At 51.1% G+C, this 22,220-nt stretch overlaps 1 pseudogene; it reads left to right on the top strand.

Moving 5' to 3' along the window:
- The first annotated feature begins 508 nt into the window (after positions 1-508).
- LOC142285780 (RNA-binding protein FXR1 pseudogene) lies at positions 509-5,818 on the top strand (annotated as a pseudogene).
- The last annotated feature ends 16,402 nt before the right edge of the window (positions 5,819-22,220 follow it).

Below are 22,220 nucleotides of genomic sequence, written 5' to 3'. Positions count from 1 at the left end.
AGCACCTCCTAAAATTGACTGTCCTAAGTTAGGGGTGACCAAAGAAAATGATGGCCGGATCCAACTTAGTGACATAAGGACTAAGGGAATAACCAATAGTGTGACCGTTAAAAACGGGGTAGCTCCAGAAAGGGAGGCAGATATCTGGTTAAGTGGGGACATGATAGTCCAGGACGCCAGGGGGAGTGACGATGACTCCAGAATGGACACTGACTCTTATAAAAGGACAAGAGAATACAGTGAGGTACAGACAATTGAGAAGGGTAAAACCTCCAACAGACGCTGGAGACGTAATAAGCACCGAAAGGTCGTGCAAGGTATACCGTCTGAGGGTGCAGAGAAAGTGAAGTACCTGGTCGAGGAAAACACGTTGCCAGTAGCAACTGCTAAGGTAGAGTCAAACAGCGATGTCCTACACAAGAAAGAGGAATCAGAAACTGACCTGACACATTGTAACGACAGACATCAGCAGGGTGACATGTCAAAAAATGAGCCAACCAAAGCAGTAATGGTGGTGTCTCCTATAGATTCCAAGCATGAAGCAGAAGGTCTGTCGGACGAGAGCGCTGTAGGAGGTGAAATCCTAGAGGGTAATACAGGACAAGGAATCCTGGAGAGCGTTGGTGAAGTACAAATCCATAGAGGTCATGGTGAGCAGACCGGTAAATTACCCAGTGTTGGGGTGATGAAGGGTGAAAATGGTGCCAAAGTTCTAAGAGGAACAGAGTACCACGCTAAAGGGTGTGACACCCTTGCAGGAAAAAAGAAGACTGAAGGTGACACTGCAGAGACCCGCAAGGAAGTTGACGGTAATACAGTGAAGACCCAAGAGACAGGTGGTGCTGTAGAAGTGAAAAGAGCCTCTGAGGAGGTGAAGTCTGGACCAGAGGTCTCATCAGGAACTGAGTGCCTAAGTGACCTGCCTGGTAAGACCAAGATGGAAGACATAGAGATTGTCTTGGTTAAGAAGAGTAGCAAACACATAGGCTCTGAGGCTGGAGCTGAACCGGAGGAGTGTGTAACTCAAGAGGTGGAGCTGTTGATGAGAGAAAAAGATAGATGCAAGAGACCAAAGGAATGGTCTAATATCCTTGAAGGTAAAGAAACCTGTTCATTCTTTAAGTGCATGGTAGATGTGCCTGAAGACTTAAGAGAAGCCTGTGCCCATAAGTCAATGCATGAGAAGTTTAAGAAGGCCGTAGGGGCCTGTGAAGTGTACTTTGCCCCAGAGACTTGTCGGTTGGTGGTGTGCTCTGCAAGTAATGTCACAAAGAAGCGGGTGGCTATCCTGAGTGACATGCACCTGCAGTGTCTTCGCACGAAATGGCTCATCTCGACACAGATGGAAGAAGACACCAGACGCTTGGAGTGTATGAAGCAGCTCACTGCAGAATTTCAGGAAGTTGTGGTGGTGAAGAAATCATTAATTGGGCTCGCATTAAGAGCGCTGAGAAGTAATATTCAGCAAGCCAGGAAAGTTCCAGGTATTACAGCTGTTGAATTAGAAGAACACAGTGGAACATTCCAAATCTATGGGAAGACTGAAGAAGCAGTGAAAACAGCTCGAAAGCTGTTGGACTTTGTGGAAGAGGTCACACAAGTGCCCAGAGAACTTGTCAAGAAACTGATTGGCAGAAATGGAAGAGTCATGAAGGAGATGGTTGATACGTCCGGTGTGGCGAGAGTAAGATTTGAGGTTCATCATAAAGCCAGGTTACCCTGTGAAGTTGGTATGGTTCCATGTGTCATGGTAGGAACAAAGGAGTGCGTTGAAAACGTACGAGTTCTCCTAGAATACCGCCTGGGATATTTGGAAGAACTAAAGCAAATGGATCTTGAAAGACAGAAGATTGCAAAGAAACTTTGTCAAGTTAGTGTGAGGTCGCGACCGCTTTCGGGCCAGGGTCCAGAGAAGAAGTGTGGTCCACCTGATGAACGTGTTGCCTTGAGTGGCAAGGGAAGTAGGTCCTGTAAGGATAGGAGCCTAGGTCATAGAAGACCTACTTATACATCAGGCTATGGCACAGACTCTGAAGGGTCCAAGCCCTCTAAGACAACATCTGAAAGAAAAGATAGAGTGACTGGTCCATAGCCAAAAGTGGTGGTGGGAAAAGGCGGAGATGGAAAGGTGACCTGAGACGTCATGAGAGAAGAGGCCTTAGTAGATTGGCAAACAAAGAGTGCGCAGGGTCTAGTTATGGGAGATCTCCTGTCAGCTTGGTGGTGAGGTACCTGGACCAAAGCCCCTCTAGTGGACTGGATAGCGCAGAGTCAGGCCGCACGGTAGTTTCGACTAAAGGAGTGTCTCGCTACCACACTGACTGTTGGAGACAGTTATGGAACGATATGTCGGACCGGCGCACGTGTCTGAGAAGGGGGTTCACTGAGGAGGGTTTGGTGACAGTGGCGGATGGTATGTCAGGAGCGGAAACTCATAGTTGTCATAGAGGGCCCATTCGACTAGTAGGGTATGGTTTCCCTAATGCTCTGTCTCAGGGTCCCTGTAGGTTGTCGAGTGTTCCACCCTACAAGTTGGAACAGAGGGGGCGGATACTTTTTTTTTAAGCTGCGTTTTTGAGTTAAAAAAAAAAAATGGACATGTCAATTCTTTCCTGCGTTTTCCCCCCATGCAATTCATTGAAAAAACGCAAAAAAACGCAGAGATCAAAAACGCAGCAAAACGCAGCCAAAAACGCACCAAATCGCAGTAAAAACACATGCGTTTTTTGCTGCGGGTGCGTTTTTGTGCGTTTTTAGCGGCCAAAAACGCACAAAAACGAAGTGTCAAAAAAACGCAGCGTGTGCACATAGCCTAACACTGCGTGGTTTATGAGGATGTGAATAAATCACCGAGATTGTTTAAGTGACAAAGTGCTCGTGTGTGTCTTGATCCCACTGCCAGACGTGTGCCCCAAAACGTTCAGGGCCCAGGTCGTCACTATATATATATACAGTCATGGCCAAAAGTTTTGAGAATGACACCAAAATGCTATTTTCACATGATCTGTTGCCCTCTGGTTTTTAATTGTGTTTGTCTGATGTTTACATCACATACAGAAATATAATTGCAATCATTATGAGGACCAAAAGGTTCTATTGACAGTTAGAATGAGTTAATGCAGCAAGTGAATATTTGCAGTGTTGACCCTTCTTCCGGACCTCTGCAATTCTCCCTGGCATGCTCTCAATCAACTTCTGGAGCAAATCCTGACTGACAGCTGTCCATTCTTGCATAAGCAATGCTTGCATTTTGCCAGAATTTTATGGTTTTTGTTTGTCCACCCGTATCTTGATGATTGCCCACAAGTTCTCAATGGGATTAAGATCTGGGGAGTTTCCAGGCCATGGACCCAAAATCTCTATGTTTTGTTCCATGAGCCATTTAGTGATTACCTTTGCTTTATGGCAAGGTGCTCCATCATTCTGGAAAAGGCATTGTGCCAAACTGCTCTTGGACAGTTGGGAGAAGTTGCTCTTGGAGGACATTCTGGTCCCATTCTTTATTCATTGTGAGCAAGGATGCCCCTCATCAGTGTGGAGTAGGAATCTGGCTAGTGGGACATTGCCTAGTAAAAGACTATGTGAGCAAGGATGGTTGACCTTAGGGAGATCAACATCCACCACTGCGGAGACACCATCACGTGTTTCTCAACGCAGTGATTCTAGAGCAATGCCCCCTGGGAAATATTCAAAGCAAGAAGGCCTGCGGAGACACCATCACATGTTTCTCAACGCTGGCAGGAAACTAGCCAGGTCTTTCACCGGGAAGGAACAACCACGGGAAGGGCAGTCTCCAGTCAAGGAGACCACCTATGCCAAACATGGTATCCATCCACAGACAGCCGTTTCGGGGTATTTGCCCCTCATCAGTGTGGAGTATGAATCTGGCTAGTGGGACATTGCCAGGGGGCATTGCTCTAGAATCACTGCGTTGAGAAACACGTGATGGTGTCTCCACAGTGGTGGATGTTGATCTCCCTAAGGTCAACCATCCTTGCTCACATAGTCTTTTACTAGGCAATGTCCCACTAGCCAGATTCCTACTCCACACTGATGAGGGGCAAATACCCCGAAACGGCTGTCTGTGGATGGATACCATGTTTGGCATAGGTGGTCTCCTTGACTGGAGACTGCCCTTCCCGTGGTTGTTCCTTCCCGGTGAAAGACCTGGCTAGTTTCCTGCCAGCGTTGAGAAACATGTGATGGTGTCTCCGCAGGTCTTCTTGCTTTGAATATTTCCCAGGGGGCATTGCTCTAGAATCACTGCGTTGAGAAACACGTGATGGTGTCTCCGCAGTGGTGGATGTTGATCTCCCTAAGGTCAACCATCCTTGCCTAGTAAAAGACTATGTGAGCAATGTCCCACTAGCCAGATTCCTACTCCACACTGATGAGGGGCAAATACCCCGAAACGGCTGTCTGTGGATGGATACCATGTTTGGCATAGGTGGTCTCCTTGACTGGAGACTGGCCTTCCCGTGGTTGTTCCTTCCCGGTGAAAGACCTGGCTAGTTTCCTGCCAGCGTTGAGAAACATGTGATGGTGTCTCCGCAGGCCTTCTTGCTTTGACCATTCTTTATTCATGGCTGTGTTTTTAGGCAAGACTGTGAGTGAGCTGATTCCCTTGGCTGAGAAGCAACCCGACACATGAATCGTTTCAGGATGCTTAACAGTTGGCATGAGACAAGACTGGTGCTAGCGCTCACCTCTTCTTCTCCTAATAAGCTGTTTTCCAGATGTCCCAAACAATCGAAAAGGGGATTCATCTGAGAAAATGACTTTACCCCAGTCCTCAGCAGTCCACTCCCTGTACCTTTTGCAGAATATCAGTCGGTCCCTGATGTTTTTTCTGGAGAGAAGAGGCTTCTTTGCTGCCCTCCTTGAAACCAGGCCTTGTTCAAGCAGTCTCCGCCTCACAATGCGTGTAGAAGCACTCACACCAGCCTGCTGCCATTGGTGCGCTAGCTCGCCACTGCTGGTAGTCCCATCCCGCAGCTGAAACAGTTTTAAGATATGGTCCTGGCGTTTGCTGGTCCTTCTTGGGCGCCCTGGAGCCTTTTTGGCAACAATGGAAGCTCTCTCCTTGAAGTTCTTGATGATGCGATAGATTGTTGACTGAGGTGCAATCTTTGTAGCTGCGATACTCTTCCCTGTTAGGCCATTTTTGCGCAGAGCAATGATGGCTGCACGTGTTTCTTTAGAGATAACCATGGTTAGCTGAAGAGAAACAATGATACCAAGCACCAGCCTCCTTTTAAAGTGTCCAGTGGTGTCATTCTTACTTAATCATGACTGATCGCCAGCCCTGTCCTCATCAACACCCACACCTGTGGTAATGGAACAATCACTAAAACAATGTTAGCTGCTCCTTTTAAGGCAGGAATGCAATGATGTTGAAATGTGTTTTGGGGGTTTAAGTTCATTTTCTTAGCCAATATTGACTTTGCAAGTAATTGCTGTTAAGCTGATCACTCTTTATGACATTCTGGAGTATATGCAAATTGCCATTAGAAAAACTTAAGCAGTAGACTTTGTAAAAATTAATATTTGTTGCATTCTCAAAACTTTTGGCCATGACTGTATATGTATATATACATACATACATACATACATACATACATACATACATATAGTACAGTACAAAGGTTTTGACACATCTCATCTCTAGAACAACTGTTAAGAGGAGACTTTGTGCAGCAGGCCTTCATGGTAAAATGGCACCAAAGCACAGATTTCCACTGGTCTAATGTCCATTCCTTGTGTTCTTTAGCCCAAACTAGTCTCTGGCCTTCTGAAACAGGCCTTCATGGTAAAATAACTGCTGGGAAACCACTGCTAAGGACAGGCAACAAGCAGAAGAGACGTGTTTGGGCTAAAGAACACAAGGAATGGACATTAGACCAGTGGAAATCTGTACTTTGGTCTGATGAGTCCAAATTTGAGATCTTTGGATCCAACCACCGTGTCTTTGTGCGACACAGAAAAGGTGAACGGATGGACTCTACATGGCTGGTTCCCACCGTGAACCGTGAACCAATGCCAAGAGTGTGCAAAGCAGTAATCAAAGCAAAAGGTGGCTACTTTGAAGAACCCAGAATATAAGACATATTTTCAGTTGTTTCACACTTTTTTAAGTATTTCATTCCACATGTGTTAATTCATAGTTTTGAAGCCTTCAATGTGAATCTACAATTTTCAGAGTCCTGAAAATAAAGAAAACTCTTTGAGAAGGTGTGTCCAAACATTTGGTCTGTAATTAATAAATATAAATATATATATATATATATATATATATATATATATATATATATATATACCATATTTTTCAGACTATAAGACGCACCGGACCATAAGGCGCACCCCGGTTTAAGAGGAGGAAAATAACATTTTAAGCAAAAAATGTGGTCATGACACACTGTTATGGGGCGAGGATCTGCTGCTGACACTATTATGGGGGTTATGTCCCCAAATTCTCTATTAAGGTACCCCATCTTGGTAATGATTCTCCTGCCTTGTATATAATCCCCATCTTTGTATATATATGTCCGGCATCCTGGTATAGCCCCCATCCTGCTATATACTGCCATCCTGGTATATGCCCTCATCCTGCTATATACCCCCATCCTGCTATATACTGCCATCCTGGTATATGCCCTCATCCTGCTATATACCCCCATCCTGCTATATACTGCCATCCTGGTATATGCCCTCATCCTGCTATATACTGCTATCTTGGGATATGCCCCCATCCTGCTATATACTGCCATCTTGGTATATGCCCTCATCCTGCTATATACCACCATCCTGGTATATACCCCCATCCTGCCACATAGCGCCATCCTGGTATATGCCCTCATACTACTATATTGCTATATACCCCCATCCTGGTATATACTGCCATCCTGGTATATGCCCCAATCCTGCTATGTACCCCATCCTGTTTTATGGCCTGAATCCTATGGCACACAAAAATAATAAACGTTTATACTCACCTTTCCTCACTCCCTGCAGCATCGCTCCTCCTCCCGTCTGTGTCAGTAGCAGCGCCGCTGACCTGTGTCGAGCCGTGCGCACAGGGATGACGTCATCGCTGTGCGCATCGCTAGTCTCCACACACATTGCGATGCTGCAGGGCACGGTGAGTATACCATACTTATTCACTGCGCCCCGCGCTGATGATGATGCGCGGGGAGCAGTGAATATAGCTGCACATGATTACTCCAGGCTGTAGTTGGCAGGAATGATCACGTGGGCCGGCTGTTTAGTATGCGTGCATCCCCCGCCCATCATCCCGCCCACTTGTCAGCTCCATCTTTAGCGCTGAGAGATGATGGGCGGGAGGATGCATGCATATGAAATGAGCGGGCCCACGTGGTCACAGCAGGCGGCTACAGCCTGTGCATACCGCCGATGACCCGCGCCACTGCTGCACCCTCATTCCCCGCAGCCATGCCGTGCATTCAGACTATAAGACGCAGCCCCCACTTTCCCCCAACATTTGGGGAAAAAAGAGTGTGTCTTATAGTCCGAAAAATACGGTATGTGCATAAACATATATATATATATATATATATATATATATATAATTGCCTTATTCTGTCTGTCTGTCTGTCTTGCTCCAAAATTGTGTCCTTACGGTGACACAAAGCTGATTGGCCGCTGGGCTCGCCATGGCCCCGCCCCCCCGCACGGATTGGCCGCTCGCCTCGGCTCCGCCCCCCCACGGATTGGTCGCTTGCCTCGGCCTGGCCCTGCCCTCCGCATGGATTGGCCGCTCGCCCCGGCCCTCCGCACGCATCGCCAGACATAACCTTGCGCTGCTGGAATCGTGACGGAGCCGGTGTACGCTGGTAACCATTATACACATCGGGTAACTAAGGTCCCTTAGTTACCCGATGTGTATCATAGTTACCAGTGTACAGCGGCTCCGTCACGATTCCAGCAGCGCCAGACATAACCTTGCGATGCTGGGATCGTGACGGAGCCGGTGAACGCTGGTAACCATTATACACATCGGGTAACTAAGGTCCCTTAGTTACCCGATGTGTATCATAGTTACCAGCGTACACCGGCTCCCGGTACACATGTGGAGGGAGCCGGCATTATACTCCTCTCCCCCCAGGACTACTCCTCCTATTATAGTCCTCCTATTATACTCCTCTCTGAGTATAATAGGAGAACTATTATAGCATGGGGGATGGAGCAGGATGGGGTGCGCAGCATGGGGTATGGAGCACGATGGGGGGGTGCGCAGCATGGAGGATGTAGCACGATGGGGGGTGCGCAGCATGGGGGATGTAGAATGATGGGGAGTGCGCAGCATGGGGGATGGAGCACGATGGGGGGTGCGCAGCATGGGGGATGGAGCACGATGGGGGGTGCGCAGCATGGGAGATGGAGCACGATGGGGGGTGCGCAGCATGGGAGATGGAGCACGATGGGGGGTGCGCAGCATGGGGGATGGAGCACGATGGGGGTGCGCAACATGGGAAATGGAGCACGATGGGGAGTGCGCAGCATGGAGGATGGAGCACAATGGGGAGTGCACAGCATGGGGGATGGAGCACAATGGGGAGTGCACAGCATGGGGGATGGAGCACGGTGGGGAGTGCGCAGCATGGGGGATGGAGCACAATGAGGGTGTGCAGCATGGGGGATGGAGCACGATGGGGGGATGTAGCATGATGGGGAGTGCGCAGCATGGGGGATGGAGCACGATGGGGAGTGCGCAGCATGGGGGATGGAGCACGATGGGGGGTGCACAGCATGGGGGATGGAGCACGATGGCGGGTGCGCAGCATGGGGGATGGAGCATGATGGGGGGTGCACAGCATGGGGGATGGAGCACGATGGCGGGTGCGCAGCATGGGGGATGGAGCACGATGGGGGGTGCACAGCATGGGGGATGGAGCACGATGGGGAGTGCGCAGCATGGAGGATGGAGCACAATGGGGAGTGCGCAGCATGGGGGATGGAGCACGATGGGGAGTGCGCAGCATGGGGGATGGAGCACGATGGGGGGTGCGCAGCATGGGGGATGGAGCACGATGGGGGGTGGGCAGCATGGGGGATGGGGCACGATGGGGGGTGTGCAGCATGGGGGATGGAGCACGATGGGAGGTGCACACCTCCCCCCAACACACACACACAACACACCACACACACACTGGGAACCACAAACACCGCCCTACACAGACACCCGCACACACACACAACACCCATATATATAATTGCCTTATTCTGTCTGTCTGTCTGTCTTGCTCCAAAATTGTGTCCTTACGGTGACACAAAGCTGATTGGCCGCTGGGCTCGCCATGGCCCCGCCCCCCCGCACGGATTGGCTGCTCGCCTCGGCTCCGCCCCCCCACGGATTGGTCGCTTGCCTCGGCCTGGCCCCGCCCTCCGCATGGATTGGCCGCTCGCCCCGGCCCTCCGCACGCATCGCCAGACATAACCTTGCGCTGCTGGGATCGTGACGGAGCCGGTGTACGCTGGTAACCATTATACACATCGGGTAACTAAGGTCCCTTAGTTACCCGATGTGTATCATAGTTACCAGTGTACAGCGGCTCCGTCACGATTCCAGCAGAGCCAGACATAACCTTGCGATGCTGGGATCGTGACTGAGCCGGTGAACGCTGGTAACCATTATACACATCGGGTAACTAAGGTCCCTTAGTTACCCGATGTGTATCATAGTTACCAGCGTACACCGGCTCCCGGTACACATGTGGAGGGAGCCGGCATTATACTCCTCTCCCCCCAGGACTACTCCTCCTATTATAGTCCTCCTATTATACTCCTCTCTGAGTATAATAGGAGAACTATTATAGCATGGGGGATGGAGCAGGATGGGGTGCGCAGCATGGGGTATGGAGCACGATGGGGGGTGCGCAGCATGGAGGATGTAGCACGATGGGGGGTGCGCAGCATGGGGGATGTAGCATGATGGGGAGTGCGCAGCATGGGGGATGGAGCACGATGGGGGGTGCGCAGCATGGGGGATGGAGCACGATGGGGGGTGCGCAGCATGGGAGATGGAGCACGATGGGGGGTGCGCAGCATGGGAGATGGAGCACGATGGGGGGTGCGCAGCATGGGGGATGGAGCACGATGGGGGTGCGCAACATGGGAAATGGAGCACGATGGGGAGTGCGCAGCATGGAGGATGGAGCACAATGGGGAGTGCACAGCATGGGGGATGGAGCACAATGGGGAGTGCACAGCATGGGGGATGGAGCACGGTGGGGAGTGCGCAGCATGGGGGATGGAGCACGATGAGGGTGTGCAGCATGGGGGATGGAGCACGATGGGGGGTGCGCAGCATGGGGGATGTAGCATGATGGGGAGTGCGCAGCATGGGGGATGGAGCACGATGGGGAGTGCGCAGCATGGGGGATGGAGCACGATGGGGGGTGCACAGCATGGGGGATGGAGCACGATGGCGGGTGCGCAGCATGGGGGATGGAGCATGATGGGGGGTGCACAGCATGGGGGATGGAGCACGATGGCGGGTGCGCAGCATGGGGGATGGAGCACGATGGGGGGTGCACAGCATGGGGGATGGAGCACGATGGGGAGTGCGCAGCATGGAGGATGGAGCACAATGGGGAGTGCGCAGCATGGGGGATGGAGCACGATGGGGAGTGCGCAGCATGGGGGATGGAGCACGATGGGGGGGTGCGCAGCATGGGGGATGGAGCACGATGGGGGGTGGGCAGCATGGGGGATGGGGCACGATGGGGGGTGTGCAGCATGGGGGATGGAGCACGATGGGAGGTGCACACCTCCCCCCAACACACACACACAACACACCACACACACACTGGGAACCACAAACACCGCCCTACACAGACACCCGCACACACACACAACACCCAACACACAAACACCGCGGCATACATAAATATACGCACATACCGCACAACACACACATTGCACAAAACATACCTCCCCCAAAACACACCACAGCCACACAAACTGCGCAACACACACACAGACAACGTTACAGACACACAGCGCTCCACAAACAACGCAACACACGCAACACGCATACAATACCGCTCTCAGCCCCCGCCACACCCAGACAACACCCAGAACATGTACAGCGCCCTACACAAACACTTGGTAACTACACACAACAACATCTATATATATATATATATATATATATATATATATATATAAAAAAAATCATACATGAACTACACAATACGTAAATTCTAGAATACCCGATGTGTAGAATCGGGCCACCTTCTAGTAAATATATAATTGCCTTATTCTGTCTGTCTTGCTCCAAAATGACGTCATTACAGTGACAACCGTCGCCAGAGCGCCGTGCGCTAAAGAGCCTGTGACCAACGGCTCAGCTAAGGCTCCCTGCACACGTAACCAGGGTACACATCGGGTTACTAAGCAAAGCGTTTTGCTTAGTTACCCAATATTTACCCTGGCTACGTGTGCAGGGAGCCAGTGCTAAGCAGTGTACGCTGGTAACCAAGGTAAATATCGGGTAACCAAGCAAAGCGCTTTGCTTAGTTACCCGATATTTACTCTAGCTACGTGTGCAAGGAGCCAGCGCTAAGCGGTATACGCTGGTAACCAAGGTAAATATCGGGTAACCAAGCAAAGCGCTTTGCTTAGTTACCCGATATTTACACTGGATACGTGTGCAAGGAGCGTAACTGAACAGCCTGAACTACAGGCCGACAGGACGACGCCCGACACTTTTCCTCGCACTCTCACGGAGCCCCGACTCCCCGCTCGGCTACACCCCCCACTCTCCACATGTATACACTGATCTCACACACACACACACACACGAATGGTCACCTGTCCCCAGCCCTGCAGTCCCAGCACTTACGTCCTCAGCGCCATGGCCCCTCTCCGCCCCCCCCCCTCCCCGCACTTCCCCCCCTGCACACATTACCCCGCTCAGCTCCGCCCCCCCCCCTGCACTCCGCATGTATACACTGAACACACACACACACACACACCTGAATAGTCACCTGTTCCCAGCCATGCAGTCCCCGGCAATGATGTCCTCAGCGATATGGCCCGGCTCGACTCCACCCCCCCCCGCACACATTACCCCGCAGGATGGGGGCACATACCAGCATTGGGCCACATCACAGCATCAGCATATTTTTACCTAACTTTACACTGTTCATGGCCTTCTTTCATTACAAGCCATTGGACATCATTAAACATTAGACTCCGCTATTAAAACTCTGTTGTTTGTCATTTTAAAACCAATAAACAATTATAAGAATACTAAATTACACCGAAACCATCCAGTCCATTCATTACCTTATTATTACTCAATCTGCTAACCTACATACACATTCTAGACTACCCAATACCTTAGAATCGGGCCACCTTCTAGTATATATATATATATATATATATATATATATCTAATATATAAAGCTCAGTGTATGTATGTGTGCATATATATGTGTGTGTGTGTATGTATGTCCGCTAAAGGAATCCGCGCCGTCGCATTTACAATCACGAAATTTTGTACAGACGCCCCATGTGACCCAGGGAATGTCATAGACTGTTTTGAAGGGAAAATTTAACCCTGCGCTTTACAGTTATTCACCAAAATCCTGCCTCCATTTAACTGAATGGAGGTGGGAGCTACTGGCTATTAATAGTAACTGTCAGTGGTTCCTATAGGAACAAAATAAACTGTTAGTATAAGAAGCTTATGTGTGAGGTAATATGATGTCGGTGGTGAGACAGACGGAAGAGAGACAGAAAGAGACAGACGGGCAAAGAGACATACAGACGGGCAAAGAGACAGGCAGCCCTGGAGAGAGAGACGGGCAAAGAGACAGACGGGCAAAGAGACAGACAGAGACAGACGGGCAAAGAGACAGGCAGCCCTGGAGAGAGAGACGGGCAAAGAGACAGACGGGCAAAGAGACAGACAGAGACAGACGGGCAAAGAGACAGGCAGCCCTGGAGAGAGAGAGACGGGCAAAGAGACAAGCAGCCCTGGAGAGAGACGGGCAAAGAGACAGGCAGCCCTGGAGAGAGAGACGGGCAAAGAGACAGGCAGCCCTGGAGAGAGAGACGGGCAAAGAGACAGGCAGCCCTGGAGAGAGACGGGCAAAGAGACAGGCAGCCCTGGAGAGAGACGGGCAAAGAGATAGCCCTGGAGAGAGACGGGCAAAGAGACAGGCAGCCCTGGAGAGAGAGAGACGGGCAAAGAGACAGGCAGCCCTGGAGAGAGAGACGGGCAAAGAGACAGGCAGCCCTGGAGAGAGAGAGACGGGCAAAGAGACAGGCAGCCCTGGAGAGAGAGACGGGCAAAGAGACAGCCCTGGAAAGAGACAGACAAAGACAGACTGGGAAAGAGAGAGACAGACAGACACACAAACAGAGACAGAGATAGAGAGAGACGAGACAGACACAGAGATAGAGAGAGACGAGACAGACACAGAGATGGAGAGAGACGAGACAGACAGACACAGAGATGGAGACAGACTGATGCAAGTAAAGACAGAAACAGTAACACTCCTGAGTCCTAAGAGTCTTATAGAAACAATGAGGGGCTTATCCCCCCATCTATAAACAAATGATCTTCATGTCTGGCTGAATCTTAAGAAACTTTACCCATGCTAGGCGCTGACAGAGTCCATGTCATCACACCATTATTTTGGGTATATTCATCAATCTGCATCTTTTTCTACAATGCACAATATCTATCCAACAGTTCCCCTATGGCAGAAATCCAGAGTCACATGTTTATGGGGCGCGAGAAGTCTACACCAAAATATACCCATTATCAGAGTAAATGAAGATGGGAGATTTCCTCCATAGACTTCTGTGTAGTCTGTGATATCATTAGTTACATACAGAGGGTACAGATGACAGCAATCACAATTCCCAGAGGGACGACGATGGCAGTGGCTATACGCCAATAAGCCAACCAATTCCATGCAGAGTTTGGAAGCTCTGAAAGAGAAGACAAACAGAAAAGATCAGATGCCCTGACTTATCCATGTAGCCATGTAGCCTGCGTTACAGATCAAAAAGAAGGACCCTTCATTCCAGCCCCATCTCCCCCTTGTACCCAGAATAATGATACAAGAAGAAGGACCCTTCATTCCAGCCCCATCTCCCCCTTGTACCCAGAATAATGATACTAGACCCCTTATATGATGATGGCAATAAATTGCCCGATGCAGCCTCTAAATTACCAAATATAAGAACAAAAAGAGCGATGCCATGACTGAAAAGGTCACATAGAGTTACAAAAAATACTCATAAAATGTAAGTTTATTAGTATGTATTAACATATACAGAAAGTCCAAAAATTAGAAAATCTGAAAGAGACACACATGAATAAAAAGTGAGCACGATCCCTACTACACCCCAGTACTGAGGCCTACCTTGCTGCGTAGGATGGCACACTATTCCTGCGCAGTTGGTGCCCCCACTCAATGTAGACATCTTCTGAGCCCTGGTAGGGGGCCTTGAGGCAAGAGGTATAGTTACAGTACAGTGCCCCCCATTTATGTTTACTTTTCTGTTTTTTTTCTAATTTTTGGACTTCCTATATTTTAATACATACTAATAAACTTACATTTTCTGAGTATTTTTTGTAAGACTTTATAACCAAATATACTAGTTGAGGTCATAGACTTAAATATCTGAGAGGTCCACGCATTTTACTTCGCCGTAACAATGAAACGTTATTGAAGAGAAACCACTGCAGGAAATGGGACCTGTCAGACACAGCCGGACTCCTCTTAGTGAAGGCAGAGATAGTTTATAACCATCTCTGCCTTCCATAACAAACGCAGTTTATACAGTATAAGAAGTGCTTATCTGTGCTTCCTCCTCTGCTCCTATCCATCATGTGAACGCCTATTGCAGTGTTATAATATTTTCATATTTTTACAGCATCCAACTTATATTTAATGTGAATCAGCATGGAGAGAGCGGACTAACCCTCTGTCTAAATCATACAGAATGTTATAAGACACTAACCCCATATTCTGTGTCTGTCTGTTTGGTATCTTCCTCAGACTTTGGCACAGCTTCTTTCTGGGAGTCTCTGGACCTGGGACCCCTGAATATTGGTTGTTAATGTCCAAAGAAGCAAAAGAATAGGAGGGCACTCACCGGGCTGCCGTATACCGAAGAATCTGTTTTATTTCAGCATCAGGTAAAATATAAAAACAGCGGAGGGGAGGGGGGAGGAATGCACGACACAGCAGACGACGGCCGTTTCGTGCTTAACAAGCACTTCAACAGGTCTACCGATGATTGGTGCCTGGTGTTCGTTTTCTTGGATTCCTTCGTTTCTGGTTGGTAATGTCCCCTGATGAACCCCCGTGTATCTGCTACTGGGGAGAAACGTGTCGGAACACTATGGGATTAATCGCTTTGTTACATCACTGTTACGACCGTTTATATAAGTACCTGGTATCGTTAATAATTCTGGTGATAGGTACGGTAGCTTGTGCAGTGTCATCTTAAGGTTGCTCTAGGGCAGAGGTCTCAAACACATGGCCAGCAGGCCACATGCAGCCCCTGAGGCTGCTTCTTACGGCCCGCAGACACCTAGACCCCGTGACAATTGCGCACCGGTACACACACTGGACCGCCGCCGTCAGCACTTTCCTTCTGGCAAGTATAATTTGCGGCACCGCGCAGAGAAGCACGCCTCTACACAGCTTTACTAATGGCAGCTGCCGCTGGCCAATCAGAGGCCAGGAGCTAGTGTGGGTGTATTCTGATTGGCTGGCGCGGTTGACATTAGTAAAGATGTGAGGAGGGCAGCGCTGCAAACCGTTCCCCAGTAGAAAAAAGCTGATGTCGTTGGCAGTGTGTACCGGACAGCAATCGCCACGGCTCTCAGCCCTGCGGGCTGAAAGAAGCAAGTAGAGAGGACACCGAGGGAACAGAGAACAGGTGAGAAAAATCTCTTTTTTTTTTTTTTAGTTTGTGAACATTGCTACAAGGGGGCAATATGGGCACATTACGACAAGGGGGCAATATGGACACATTACTACAAAGGGACAATATGGGTGCATTACTACAAGGGGACAATATGGGCGCACTACTACAAGGGAGCAATATGGGCACATTACCACAGGGAACGATATGGGCACATTACTACAAGGGGGCAATATGGACACATTACTACAAGATGGGGACAATATGGGCACATTACTACAAGATGGGACAATATGGGCACATTACTACAAGGGAGCAATATGGACACATTACTACAAGATGGGGACAATATGGGCACAATACTACAAGATGGGACAATATGGGCACATTACTACAAGAGGACCATGTGGACACATTACTACAAGGGGACAATATAAGCACATTACTATAAAGGGGCAATATGGGCACAATACCACAGGGGACAATATGGGCACAATACCATAGGGGAGAATATGAGGACATTACCACAGGGCACAATATGGGCGCAATACTACAGGGGACAATATGAACACGGAAAACACAAGAGAGAGGCGATCATAGGTTCAACTTATTTTTATTGATATTTATATTGTGATTTTAAACATGCGGAGAGGTGATGGGAAAAGGGGAAACGGTGTACATCACCGCAGTCAATACAAAATTAGTAATAATACACTGATTCTATAAAAATTAGTATAAATATCCTATCCAAGCAGGACAAATTGTGGCCCACGGTAGAAAATTCAAAACAGCATACTCACAGAGATGGTGCAAAAGGCAACTCTTAATATAAGATACAATATATATGGGACTAGAAAAACCTAGTATATATAAGAGAAAGCCATAGATATCGGATATTCCACTTCCCAATACAAAGAGGAAAGTATACTATATAAATTACACCATGTGCTGTATACCTATGTCAGCGATGGGAATCAGCGCAGCAGCAGAAGAACACACAGACCACAGATATCAATTACAGTGAGAGATAAATATCTTATAAATCAATATACACATCTCGATACGCATACACTCACACTAGGGTCTATGTGTGTCTCTGCAGCAGCGGTGAGAACCAGCACCGACAGGGACACTCAGCAGTATTGATTGCTCAAAGACAGAGTATCCATATATCACAATTGCTGCGTGTCAGAAGGGGAGAGCATGCTGTCGTTGCATCAAGGGCACCAGGCACTGAATGGAAGGATCATTGTGCAAAGATAACATTACCTAGATAAAAGAGACTGCGGCGGAAATGCGCAGGAGACCGCAGCTGCCTGTGCCCACGATCAGGACTCACTGTGTCCTGGAGGCAGCGGGTCCTGACCTGCGGGGCTGCACGTCTCCTCCGCAGGAGACCACAGCTGCCTGTGCGCACGATCAGGACTCGCTGTGTCCTGGAGGCAGCGCGTCCTGACCTACGGGGCTGCACGTCTCCTCCGCAGGAGACTGCAGCTGCCTGTGCCCACAATCAGGACTCGCTGTGTCCTGGAAGCAGCGGGTCCTGACCTGCGGGGCTGCACGTCTCCTCCGCAGGAGACCGCAGCTGCCTGTGCCCACGATCAGGACTCACTGTGTCCTGGAGGCAGCGCGTCCTGACCTGCGGGGCTGCACGTCTCCTCCGCAGGAGACCACAGCTGCCTGTGCCCATGATCAGAACTCGCTGTGTCCTGGAGGCAGCACGACCTGATCTGCGGGGCTGCACGTCTCCTCCGCAGGAGACCGCAGCTGCCTGTGCCCACGATCAGGACTCGCTGTGTCCTGGAGGCAGCGCGTCCTGACCTTCGGGGCTGCACGTCTCCTCCGCAGGAGACCACAGCTGCCTGTGCCTACGATCAGGACTCGCTGTGTCCTGGAGGCAGCGCGTCCTGACCTTCGGGGCTGCACGTCTCCTCCGCAGGAGACCACAGCTGCCTCTGCCCACAATCAGGACTCGCTGTGTCCTGGAGGCAGCGCGTCCTGACCTTCGGGGCTGCACGTCTCCTCCGCAGGAGACCACAGCTGCCTGTGCCCACGATCAGGACTCACTGTGTCCTGGAGGCAGCGCGTCCTGACGTTCGGGGCTGCACGTCTCCTCCACAGGAGACCACAGCTGTCTGTGCCCACGATCAGGACTCGCTGTGTCCTGGAGGCAGCGCGTCCTGACCTTCGGAGCTGCACGTCTCCTCCGCAGGAGACCGCAGCTGCCTGAGCCCACGATCAGGACTCGCTGTGTCCTGGAGGCAGCACGTCCTGACCTTCGGGGCTGCACGTCTCCTCCGCAGGAGACCGCAGCTGCCTGAGCCCACGATCAGGACTCGCTGTGCCCTGGAGGCATTGGGTCCTGACCTGCGGGGCTGCATGTCTCCTCCGCAGGAGAGTACAGCTGCCTGTGCCCACGATCAGGACTCGCTGTGTCCTGGAGGCAGCGCGTCCTGACCTACGGGGCTGCACGTCTCCTCCGCAGGAGACCGCAGCTGCCTGTGCCCACGATCAGGACTCACTGTGTCCTGGAGGCAGCGCGTCCTGACCTGCGGGGCTGCACGTCTCCTCCGCAGGAGACCACAGCTGCCTGTGCCCATGATCAGAACTCGCTGTGTCCTGGAGGCAGCACGACCTGATCTGCGGGGCTGCACGTCTCCTCCGCAGGAGACCGCAGCTGCCTGTGCCCACGATCAGGACTCGCTGTGTCCTGGAGGCAGCGCGTCCTGACCTTCGGGGCTGCACGTCTCCTCCGCAGGAGACCACAGCTGCCTGTGCCTACGATCAGGACTCGCTGTGTCCTGGAGGCAGCGCGTCCTGACCTTCGGGGCTGCACGTCTCCTCCGCAGGAGACCACAGCTGCCTCTGCCCACAATCAGGACTCGCTGTGTCCTGGAGGCAGCGCGTCCTGACCTTCGGGGCTGCACGTCTCATCCGCAGGAGACCACAGCTGCCTGTGCCCACGATCAGGACTCACTGTGTCCTGGAGGCAGCGCGTCCTGACGTTCGGGGCTGCACGTCTCCTCCACAGGAGACCACAGCTGTCTGTGCCCACGATCAGGACTCGCTGTGTCCTGGAGGCAGCGCGTCCTGACCTTCGGGGCTGCACGTCTCCTCCGCAGGAGACCGCAGCTGCCTGAGCCCACGATCAGGACTCGCTGTGTCCTGGAGGCAGCACGTCCTGACCTTCGGGGCTGCACGTCTCCTCCGCAGGAGACCGCAGCTGCCTGAGCCCACGATCAGGACTCGCTGTGCCCTGGAGGCATTGGGTCCTGACCTGCGGGGCTGCATGTCTCCTCCGCAGGAGAGTACAGCTGCCTGTGCCCACGATCAGGACTCGCTGTGTCCTGGAGGCAGCGGGTCCTGACCTGCGGGGCTGCACGTCTCCTCCGCAGGAGACCACAGCTGCCTGTGACCACGATCAGGACTCGCTGTGTCCTGGAGGCAGCGGGTCCTGAGCTGCGAAGCTGCACGTCTCCTCCGCAGGAGAACGCAGCTGCCTGTGCCCACGATCAGGGTTCAGTGCGCTGCGGTCTCCTGCTGTGTTCTCCCTACGGAGGACGCATACAACTGCAGCAAACAATTGATATGCTGCAGTCTGGAAAAACGCTCCGCAGGTCAGTGTTTGCTGCAGAAAAAACAAGCTCAGTGGGCACGGGATATCTAGAAATCCCTCCACTGTGCTTGTACTGTACAATGCGGCGTTTTAGGCAAAGCAAAAACATGCTACATCCAAAATGCTGCAAATACTGATCGTGGGCACGCAGCCTTAAACAATGTGATCAGCAGTGCTGAAAAGGATTGGATGTGGGCGTGACAGATTGCAAAACAGGTGTGGTTAGGGGGCGTGGCTTAAAATTGCCGCGGCACGCTACGCGCGACGCATACTTTGTCCCTCTTTCTCATCCTTAAATGTTGGGAGGTATGATACAGCAACCGTGCCATCTGCAGCAGCGCATCCAGGCTGGAATAGTGGCCTATACATTTCTGTACAACTATGTTGACGATGTGAGCCATACAAGGCATAAGTGTGATGTCGCCCAGGCATAGTGTCACCACCAGGTTTGCACGGTTATCGCACACAGCCTTCCCTGGCTCCAGGTTCAGTGAAGACAGCCATTGATTAAACTCGGCCTGGATAGCGGTCCACAACTACATGGCTTACATTGATGGAGAGAGGATGAGGGTGCAGGTGGAGACCCTAGAGGAGGTGGAGGAAACAGAAGCAGCAGAGGAAGCGGTAGATCCAGAGGTTTGTCCTGCAAGCCTTGGGGATTTCAAGACTTGGGAAGCAGCCCCTTCCCCACCTGCCCCCGCAGGCACCAGAGTTAGGCTGCTTTCACACATCCGGTTTTAGCTGTGCGGCACAATCCGGCACTTTGCAGACAAAACGCAATCATTTTTCTTTGCCGCTGGTTGCGTTTTTCCGCACAGACTTTCATTAGTGCCAGATTGTACCGCATGGCCTTGCGTTCGGTCCGGTTTTTGCCGCATGCAGCATATTTAGCCCATGCGGCAGCCGGCTGGAACGTTGCCTGGCACGTTTTTTTGTCCGGCAAAAAAACCCACATCGCGCCGCATCCGAACGCTGCGATGCGGCGTTTTTTTTTCCAATGCATGCCTATGGACGCCGGATGCGGCGTGATGCGGCAAAAACCGCATCCGGCCTCCGCATGCCTTTTGTTCCACTGCGCAAGCTCAGTAGCGTGCAGCAAGCGGCAAAAACTGGACGGGCCGCATGTAAAAAACTTATGCAAAGGATGCGGTTTTGTCGCCGCATCCGTTGCATAGGTTTTAGAGCCGGATTGGCCGGCTCTGCTAAAACCAGAGGAGTGAAAGCAGCCTAAAGCTGCTTTCACACATCAGTTTTTTGCCATCAGGCACGATCCGGCGAAAAAACTGATGCGACGGATCCGGCAAAAAAACGGATCAGTTGCATCAGTTTTTTCCATCAGTTCCTTCAGTTTTTTGACAGATCCGGTGTGATACTGAGCATGCTCAGTTAAAAAAAACTGATCCGGCGGCCGGATCCGTTTTTTTTTCCGCATTACGCCGGATTTGGCGTCCATAGGCTTCCATTATAAGACACGCTGTACAGCGTACAAAAACATTCACTTCAACGTTTCATCTGGCCGCCGGACAAGTAAATTTTACCGGATCCAGCAAAAAAAGGATGAAACGCAAGGCCATCCGGCACAATCCGGCGCTAATGAAAGTCTATGGGGGGAAAAAACGGATCCAGCGGCAATAGATGCCGGATCCGTTTTTTCATGTTTTTGCCGGATTGTGCCTGATGGCAAAAAACTGATGTGTGAAAGCAGCCTAAAGGCCGCTTTACACGCTGCGATATCGGTACCGATATCGCTAGCGTGGGTACCCGCCCCCATCTTTTGTGCGACACGGGCAAATCGCTGCCCGTGCCGCACAACATCGCCCAGACCCGTCACACGTACTTACCTGCCCGGCGACGTCGCTGTGACCGGCAGGGCGGAGATGAGCGGGACGTAACATCCCGCCCACCTCCTTCCTTCCGCATAGCGGCCGGAGGCAGGTAAGGAGAGGTTCCTCGATCCTGCGGTGTCACATGGAGCGATGTGTGCTGCCGCAGGAACGAGGAACAACTTCGTTACTGCTGCAGTAACGATATTTGAGAATGGACCCCCATGTCACCGATGAGCGATTTTGCACATTTTTGCGACGATGCAAAATCGCTCATAGGTGTCACACGCAACAGCATCGCTAACGCGGCCGGATGTGCGTCACCAATTCCGTGACCCCAACGACTTCGCTAGCGATGTCGCAGCGTGTAAAGCCCCCTTTAGGCTACTTTCACACATCAGTTTTTTGGCATCAGGCACAATCCGGTGTGTGCCTGATGCAACGTATCTGGCGCAGAATATGCAAAAACGGATGCGCCTGATCCTTTTTTTGACGGATCCGGTATACCAGATCCGTCAAAAAACGGATCCGGTGCATCTTTTTTTTTTTTGCATCCGTTTCGTCCGTTTTTGCTGGATCGGTTTTTTTTCAATAAATTGGAGCATGTCAGTTTACAAAAACGAATCCGGTGGCCGCATCCATTTTTTGCCGCATTACGCCGGATCCGGCATCCACAGGCTTCCATTGTAAATCACGCTGTATCGCGCATTAGGCGCAATGCGTTTTTTGGTCAGAGACAAAAAACGTTACAAGAGACGTTCCATCCGGCCGCCATATTAGCCAATTACGACGGATCCGGCAAAAGCCGGATGCAACGCAAGGCCATCAGGCACAATCCGGCGCTAATACAAATCGATGGGGATAAA

The sequence above is a fragment of the Anomaloglossus baeobatrachus genome, unplaced genomic scaffold, assembly GCF_048569485.1.
Source record: "Anomaloglossus baeobatrachus isolate aAnoBae1 unplaced genomic scaffold, aAnoBae1.hap1 Scaffold_620, whole genome shotgun sequence".
Lineage (NCBI taxonomy): Eukaryota > Metazoa > Chordata > Amphibia > Anura > Aromobatidae > Anomaloglossus > Anomaloglossus baeobatrachus.
The sequence above is the reverse complement of the archived record's forward strand: the minus strand, read 5'-3'. Positions and strand labels throughout refer to the sequence as shown.